This window comes from Mus caroli, unplaced genomic scaffold (genome assembly GCF_978045245.1).
Source record: "Mus caroli unplaced genomic scaffold, Mus_caroli_1 scaffold_20, whole genome shotgun sequence".
NCBI classification, from domain to species: domain Eukaryota; kingdom Metazoa; phylum Chordata; class Mammalia; order Rodentia; family Muridae; genus Mus; species Mus caroli.
In genome coordinates, this window is record NW_028227275.1 from 6,448,743 (window position 1) to 6,458,233 (window position 9,491).

Consider the following 9,491-nt stretch of genomic DNA (forward strand, 5'->3'; position numbering starts at 1 on the left):
AGCTAAGCAGCCAGCTTATGATCAAGAGGACCTTTCCCAATGTCTTTAGATGTTCACAGAGTTCAGGCAAAGACACTAGACCATTTCCACAGAAACAAAAAGCAATTCAAGAAAAATACCTGGGTGTCCAACCTCCTCTAATACAAATATCAATATTGGCCAAACAGCTAAACGATGAGGCTTTTCTAAACTGCTTTTCCTGCTACCGGACTCGCTTTTGTCACTAGGCTTGCTGTTATATTTGTAATTCATAGCATCCAAAACAACAGCTTGGGTACAGACTGTGTCTTTTGTCTGGAAATATTAAACCAGTTCTGAGACTCTCATCTCAGCTGACAGAACCTGGCTATCACATGCTTATGCCAGCAGATCTAAAAAAATAATTAATCAGATATCATTACATGATTAGTGTTTACATTTTCTTACAAAAGTGTTTGCTTACCTTTGCTCCTTTCTGATATAAAACTTAGTGAGTTTAAAAAAAAAATAAGAATGGCTGCCCAAGACTAGATACAGACATCAGAAAGTAAATTGTATTCTGTTGAGATCTGCCCCTTTGCCTCAAAAAACATCCTTGGGACAGTATTCATGGCAGTTGGAGCTTTCAAAAAATGAGAGTGCCTATTTAATACATCAGATGAATTTGAAGATTTCTTCCCTAAAATTTACATTTATAAATACATGCATGGTATGTACTCACTGATAAGTGGATATTATCCCAAAAGTATAGATTACTCATGATACACCTCACAGATCTTAAGAAGTTAAACAAGAAGGAAGGCCCAAGTGAGGATGCTTCAATCACACAGAAGGGGAAACAAAATATTCATGGAAGGCAGGAGGGAGAAACCTGTGGAGGGAGGGGAGGGGGAGTAGAAAGGTGGGGCAGGATCAGGTATGGGAGACAGAAGAGAAGTCCAGAGGACCAGAAGAATGAATGGAAATATGCAGCTGCTGGAAGTGGGAGGTCCGGAAAGCCCCAGAGACCTTGGATAGGGGAGGCTCCCAGGACTCAATGTGGGTGATTGAAGCCAAAATGCCCAACAGTTGGGATATGGAACCTGAAGAAACCACCTCCAGTAGTTAGGCAGGATCTCCAATGAAGGGATGGAGACATCAATCCACCTTCAAAATTTTTTGACACAAAATTGTTCCTGTCTAAAAGAAATGCAGAGAAAAAAAATGGAGCAGACACTTAACGAATGGCTGAGCAGTGACCAGCCCATCTTGGGATCCATTCCATTGTTGGGTACAAATCCCTGACTCTATTACTGATGCTATGTTGTGTTTGCAGACAGGAGCCTAGCATAGCAGCCATCGGAGAGACTCTACCAGTAGCTGACTGAGACAGATGCAGATACTCACAAGCAAACAATGGACTGAGGATGGGGACACCTATGAAAGAGTTAGAGGAAGGACTGAAGTAACTGAAGAGATGGCGATCCTATAGGAAGACCAACATGTAAACTAACCTGGACCACTTGAAGCTCTCAGAAACTGAGCCACCAACCAAAGAGCATACACGGGCTTGTCCGAAGCCCCCAGTACATATGTAGCAGAAGGCTGCCTTGTCTGGCTTCACAGGGAGAGGATACATCTAATCCTGTAGAGACTTGATGCCCCAGAGAGGGGGGATGCCCAGGTGGAGAAACCATCTCAGAGGTGAAAGGGAGGGGGAATTGAGGAAGAACCCTGCAAGCAGGGACTGAGAGGGAGGGAAGTTAACATCTGGGATATAAATAAATAAAATAACTAATTAATAAATGACAAAACTTCTGTGTGTGAGGGGTCACAGAAGCACCAAGTAGAAAGAAGGGATGAATGAACAAACTTAAAGCATTCGCCTTTGTTCCGAAACAAGACGAGTGTCTGAGAGATGAACAAAAGCTTCGTGTGACCATAATGACATACTTCACACACATAGGAAGAACATCCAGGACACATTTATGAATTAACAATGACCCTTTACCATCAGGCACTCAATGTGGCCACAGTCCCTCAGGGGTGGTGACCAACCAGAAGGTGTAAAAGACCTATCCTCCACCAGGACAAACCCAATCTATCTACAAGAACAACTGCTACAGAATATGCTACTGTTGGATCATGTCTACCAGGTCACTATCTAGGGCCAACAGTCCATCCTCAAACTCCAAATGGTGTGGGCTGGAAATGTGGATGCCATGTTGCCAGCACTGGCTCCTGACCTGGCTGTGCACTGCAAATATCAAAGGTCACTGTGGCCCAGCTGCAAAGAATATGCTGGCAGTTCAAAGACAGGCTACTTACTCATCATTGTCAACAAAGTCATTTACCTATTTAAATGAAAACAGTTAATAGATAATGCTCAGAAATGTAGATTTATTTTGTTCTGAAAAAAAGAAATCCTATCTTACAACTTCTTTGCCATATTTAAGTATTATATGAACACAAAGAGTCTGAACCCTCCTTGGCCAGAGGGATTATGTGAAATTATTGCTGAGCTCTTGAGAGATTCAACTAAGAATTCCCCGTGAATAGATAGTGCCCTGCTGTTCCTTTCTTCAACATGGAGAAAATACAGGCAGTGATATTAATAAGAGTCCTTTGTAGGAAGATTAAAGTAAACATGGCTGAGGGCCTCCTGTTATCTGTACTTTGACCCCCAGTTTCTTCCTAATATTCTCCCTCAAATCTCTTATTTTCTTTCCTGTCTCGAAACTTAGCTAATTGAAAACTGTTAAATTTAACAAAACAGCTGTTGAAAGGAACATCCTGACAGAGGAATGTCACTGTGCCCACCATGCCCAGTGAGAAGAATGAACATGAAAACCAATCTCTCACTGTTGCAGAGGAAAGTTTTGCAGTAGCCAAGGACAAAGTGTGTCTGAGTCCAATTACAGGTAAGTCTCTCTCTTTTTACCTTTAAAACCTCAGGCCTGCTTTGGCTTATAGATGATGGAGTCCCAGGTACCCTCTGGTGTGCATCAGCTCGATAAAGCCTTTGTTTAAGCCACTTCCACCATTTTCTTTTTATAAAAGAGACCATCAACTTTACTACTTTGCAGAAATCTTCCCTCAGTTCTAGGGACTGGGTGGATGCTTTTGTCATATTCCCTCCCAGCCAATCCTGAAGGCCCATTATTGTGGTACTGAGTAGAAGGAATAACAGTGGCTCAACTCTTTATGCCTTCCAGGAGAATATAAGCTCTTTTTTTAGGGCTAGGGCATCTCTTCTGTAAGACACATAAGAAGCACTCATGCATTTTCTAAATGATGACAGGCTTTTTCTTATAAATATAAAATCATGTTAATCCTTATCAAACTTGCCTGATCTACAATTTATCTAGGCTTCTTAGCCTGGCCAGATCTTAGCATCTAACAGTGTCAAAGGACTGTGAAAAACCAAGGAAAACTCTGTAGGTGTTATTTGCATAATCCAATGGCCACCATGGATTAGATGCCATTGAAAAAATTAGTCACTATTGCTCTATCTTAGCAAATTACTCCTAGACATTCCACCAGTCAGGCAGATCCTCATTTCAGCCTTCTCGCTGTGCTTCTCCTTTCTTAGGAATTGTATTGTGAGTCAGAATAGCATGGGGATTTCACATTTCTGCACAGGCAGAGTAGTATTTTGGTAAGTGATGGTTTCTCTGGAAGAATAAATGTTGGTTTTGAGACTAGCTATTTCTTTGTTGACTTAAGACTCTCAAATGTGTCTAGGCATCTTGATGGGTCCACTTTACTGTCCTTATCTTAGAATTTTCTTTTTATTACCTCTATGGACTTTGGTTTATTGAATTTTATGTTCCCATCCCATACATACCACAGTAGATGTATTTTAAATATTTGCTGTATGAGGGAAACAATCAGAGTCACAAGAATTACAATGCATCATGATAGAAATGAGAGCAGATGTCACTGAAGGTCAAGGGAGCAAAGTTAGAGACAGTCATATTTGGAGACTCCATTTTTCCTCTTTTCCATTTGCCTCCTTTGTAGCCATCGAATGGACAGTAGAAAGGACCTCAGTACCGTTATCAGAATTCACCATTCTTTAAATCAATGTTCTCCAAGTGAGCTTCATGAGAATTTAGATTCACAGCTGTGAATGTCAGTTTGTAACTTGATGTGGCAGATGCTGATAATGGCTCCCTACCACTACTCAGCCCTAGCCATTCCAGGAATTCTCATGGGTCCTTCTTCTCTTATGCCTCCTTTATGAATATCGATGCAAAAATACTCAATAAAATTATTGAAAACAGAATTCAAGAGCATACCAAAATGATCACTCACCACGATCAAGTAGGCTTCATCTCAAGGATGCAGGGATGGTTCAAAATAAGAAAATCCATCAATGTAATCCACTATATAAACAAACTCAAAGGGGAAAAAAAAACATGATCATCTCGTTAGATGCTGAAAAAAAAAAAACTTTGACAAACACTACACCCTTCATGCTAAAAGTATTAGAGAGATCCGAAATTCAAGGACCATATCTAAACATAATAAAAGCAATATACAGCAAGCCAATAGCCAACATCAAATTCAAGGGAGAGAAACTTAAAGCAATTCCACTAAAATCAGGGTCAAGACAAGCTGCCCACTCTCCCCCTAGCTATTCAATACAGTATTCAAGATTCTAGCCAGAACAATTGGACAACAAAAAGATATCCAGTGGATACAAATTAGAAAGGAGGAAGTGAAGATACACCTATTTGCAGGTGATATGATAGTATACATAAAAGGGAACTAAAAAATTCTACCAGAGAACTTCCACAGCTGATAAACAACTTCAGCAACGTGGCTGAATATAAAATGAACTCAAACAAATCAGTAGCCTTCTTCTACTCAAAGGGTGAATGGGCTGAGAAAGAAATTAGGGAAATGACAGCCTTCATAATAGTCACAAATAACATAAAATATCTTGATGCAATTCTAACCAAACAAGTGAAAGATCTGTATGACAAGAATTTCAAGTCTCTGAAGAAAGACATGGAAGAAGATCCCATAAGATGGAAAGATCTCCCATGCTCACAGATGGGTAGGATTAACATAGTAAAAATGGCCATCTTACCAAAAGCAATCTACAGATTCAATGCAATTCCCATCAAAATTCCAACTCAATTCTTCACAGAGATAGAAAGAGAAATTCTCAAATTCATCTGGAATAACAAAACACCCAGAATAGCAAAAACTATTCTCAACAATTAAAGAACTTCTGAGGAAATCACCATTCCTGACCTCAAGCTGTACTACAGAACAATAGTGATAAAAACTACGTGGTATGGGTACAGAGACAGGCAAGTAGATCAACGGAATAGAATTGAAGTCCCAGAAATCAACCCACATACCTATGGTTACCTGATCTGTGACAAGGGAGCTAAAACCATCTAGAGGAAGAAAGACAACATTTTCAACAAATGGTGCTGGCTCAACTGTTGGTCAGCATGGAGAAGAATGCAAATTGACCCATTTTTATTTCCTCGTGCAATGCTCAAGTCCAAGTGGATCAAGTACTTCCACAAACCAAACCAAACCAAACCAAACCAAACCAAACCAAACCAAACCAAAACAAAACAAAACAAAACAAAACAAAACAAAACAAAACAAAACACCAACCAACCAAACAAACAAAACAAAACAAAACAAAACAAAACAAAACAGATACACTGAATGTAGTAGAAGAAAAAGTGGGAAAGAACCTCTAACACACTGGCACAGGGGAAAATTTCCTGAACAGAACGCCAATGGTTTATACTCTAAGATCAACAATTGACAAATGGGACCTCATAAAATTGCAAAGCTTCTGTAAGGCAAAGGGCACTGTCAATAGGACAAAATGATAACCCACACATTGGGAAAAGATCTTTACCAACCTTATATCTGATAAAGGGTTAATATTCAATTACAAGTTAAACTATTTAGAGGTTAGAGAAAAGGACAAAAGCAAAATAAAACTGAGGCCAAAACAAAACAAAACAAAACAAATCAGAAAAGAGAGAACAAAAACATACACATCTACCAGCCAGTCAACCAACTAAACAAACCAACGGTGCAGAACAACAAAGGAGACATGTGGAAGAGGGACAGGAGAAACCAACTGAACACAAGCAGAGACAAATCATAGCAAAGACTTCCATAGCCTTGTTCCAGTCTGTAAGTCCTGCTAGTTTTTCAAAAACCAATTGTTCTGAGCACCTGAGATTCCTAGAACTGCATGTGCATCAAGTCCAATCACAGAGACTAGTGAAGCTTGGATGTTGACTCTTGAGTTGGGTCATGGGTTGTGTCTTGGCTACATTGGAGCAGGTAACAGGTGCTGCTAAAGCTTTTGGCATGTATGCTGATCACCAGAACGGATGATCGACAGGATGACTGATTTCAAAACCACGGTCTCTCTCTGATCTCTGGGGTTTGATACATTTTGACAGGATGCAAATTTACTGCGAGTTTTATAACATAGTAATGGCATAATATCTATGTTCTCACTGCTAATATGAAGCAATAACATAAATTTTTATATGTTGTTCTTGCATTCTGTGACCCTTGATATCATGTACTCTTTATAGATGGCTTAATGACACTAGATAGGGTCGTTTTTATTTCTTCCTTTATAATCTTCCTGACTTCAGGTTCTTTTTTCTTTTTAATTAAAAATGTTGTTAGTTATTATACTGTCTTTAATTAAAAATCTAGCATCACACTGAATAAAAGTGCTAAGAGCTTTGTTTTGTTCCTAGTCTGAGAGAAGAACTGATCAGTTTTCACTATTCATTAGAATTGGCAAAGCTGATTGTTTGGTTTTGTAGATGTTCTTAATTGACTTGGGGACATTTCCTTCTAAACCTAGTGTGTGTGTGTGTGTGTGTGTGTGTGTGTGTGTGTGTGTGCTCTCTGTGATGGTCTATATGTACATATTCATGAGTATGAATGTGGGCACTCCTGCATCTCAGCACACATGTCGAAGTTTGAGGATATCTTCAGGCATCAGTCTTCTTTCCTCCTTGTCTGCGAAAGGCTCCCTTTGCTGTTTTCTCAGTGTCAGGCTAAATTCTGAGGGGTTTTCTTCTCTCCATCTCCCATTTCCCCATGGGTTTGCTTCACTGACAGCTTTTCCCTCTATTTGTCTGGCTTTGATGTGAGTTCCAAGGGCTCAGACTTGGGTCCTTATGCTCACCATGTCAAGTGTTTTCTCTCCCTGCAACATCTCCCATCCTATTTGCCTGAGTGATTTTATAGAAAATACTCTGGAATCTTGTCAAGCATTTCCTACACAAATATACTGCCTAGGAGTCCCCTTTCTTAGTCTACAAACATGGTAGATTATACTTGTTGAATTTTGGATATTTCTACATTGAAGCAAACATCCCTTGGTCATAGTACAAGTTTTCTTTTTATATATCAGTGTATTTTATTTGCTTGTATTTTTTTATTTTGAGAAAAATATTTGTTTGCAACTTTCTTTATTCACACTATTATATCATCTTTATTTGTATATTGTTAGAGTAATACTTTGCAGAATGAATATGGATAGATCCTATCACTTTCATTTTCTAGAAGAAATTTTATGCATCTAAAGTTAAATTTTCTTTAAATATTTAGTAGAATTCTTTGGTAAATAAATCTACATTTATTGGGTTTTTGAAATTTTTAAGTTTCATATTTAAATGTAGTTAATTGTAACAGGGATAAGCAGCCGACCAACTTTATGTTAAATGAGTATTATCTATTCTCTCCATATTATTCATTTTTGTGTGTGTAGGATTCTTAATAGTATTGCCGTAAGCAGTTTTTTTTTAACAAAAAAAAAAACATTTTTTTTTTCATTTAAAAAAGTTTTAGGTCACATAAAACAAGGCAACATTTACTCCTTCTTCTCGTCTTCTGGCACTGGGTCTGTGGGCGGCTCCTCCACTGTGGCGCTGTTGCTCTCTGAGCCTGTGTTACTGTCACTGGTCCCTTCCACCTCCATGCTGTCAACCCCCTCCTGCCCACTCTCCTTGTCCTCAGGAGTAGACGTGCCTTCTTCACCATTCTGCTGGCTCTCTGCCATGTCTTCAAGGTGTGTCTCCTATGTCTCCATCGGGATGTTCTCCTCATCCTTCTTCTCCTCTGCTTTGTTTGCCACTAATCTTCCTCAGGGGCGATGCTGGTCTGACTGCGTTCAGCCTGCTCTGCTGCCTCCTTCTCCCTCTCCTCCTGCCTCTTGCGGGCCTGTTCCTCCGCTTGTGCGATCTCAGCTGCAATCTTCTCTATGTCTACTTCCACCTTCAGGCCACATAACCTTTTAAGTTCATTGTTAAAGGAGTCTGTGCTTTCCAGGAATTTCCTCTTCTTTTCCTGGTGTCGTTCCTCTATCTGAAGGAGCTCGGCTTCTAGTTTCCGCTGATGAACCATTAAAGACTGGACCTGTCGCTTGAGGACCTGCATTCTAGCTGTTGTGACAACCGACCGCACATCAGGTACCACACTCTCACTGAGGATCTCACTGATGAGACGGTGGTTTCTCTGGAAACGGGCAGTGGCTGTGTGCTTCATTGAAAAGCCATCATCATAGTCATCTGGATCCTCAGCAGGCTGAATGCTCATGTAAGGTTCTCCTTTCTCCATGCGAGACTGTCTCTGTCGACTTTCTTCCTCTAATGCAGCTTCCGCACGACTTTTTGCATTAATATAGGCAAGGTACGCAGGGGAATTATGGTAGGCCTTCATAGACTCATTGTACTCTATCTTTTCTGCTTCGTATTCGTGTAAATATTCTTGCTTCTCTTCATCAGTGAGATCTCGCCACATGCCACCAATAATCTTGCCAATCTCCCACAACTTTAGGTCAGGGTTGGAAGCCTTTACTTGGTCCCAGACCTTTCTGCTGTACCTCATGTAGGGCATCAGCGGCTTATCTGGTGGCTTTGGAGGCTTTGGAATCGTAATGCCAGAGGACGCTGTGACCCGGCTGTTGGTGCCCGGGTTTTCTCCCAGCCTGTAGTTGTTGTAGGCGAGATGACTGTATGGATTGTATCCCACAAACCCTGGTGTGCTGGGCATTTGTGTTGCAGGAGCTGGGGTGGGAGGTGGGGCATAAGATGGTCTTTTTGACATTTTGGGAGATTAAGTTCTCAGTTCCTTAAGAATGAATCTGAGACACCGCGGGCCGAGCAGGCGCCCGCAGCTCCGGCTTCGCTTCCCTTTGTCCCGCCAGCAGTTGTTTTTATATAGTCTTTACAGCTTTGATTCTCTCCTCTCGTTTCTATTGCCTAAATTATGGTCAGAAATAATCGGAGACATTTTCGTCGCGTTTTCTGTTGGAGATGCAACAGCATCTTCCTAGACGAGAACGAATGACTGAGCTGTGGCACTACCTATGAAGACAGTTCTCGATTCTCTAGGAACTGCACATTGGATTGTAGACGAACTTTCTCTGATTCACTAATTTGGGATAATGTAATTCACATATTGCCCAATTCAGTGGGTTCACTTTACACCTGTCTGTGTGGCCATATCTGTAAGTG

At 40.5% G+C, this 9,491-nt stretch overlaps 1 pseudogene; it reads right to left on the bottom strand.

Moving 5' to 3' along the window:
• Window positions 1-7,802: 7,802 nt before the first annotated feature.
• LOC110285767 (SWI/SNF-related matrix-associated actin-dependent regulator of chromatin subfamily E member 1 pseudogene) lies at window positions 7,803-9,172 on the bottom strand (annotated as a pseudogene).
• Window positions 9,173-9,491: the final 319 nt, after the last annotated feature.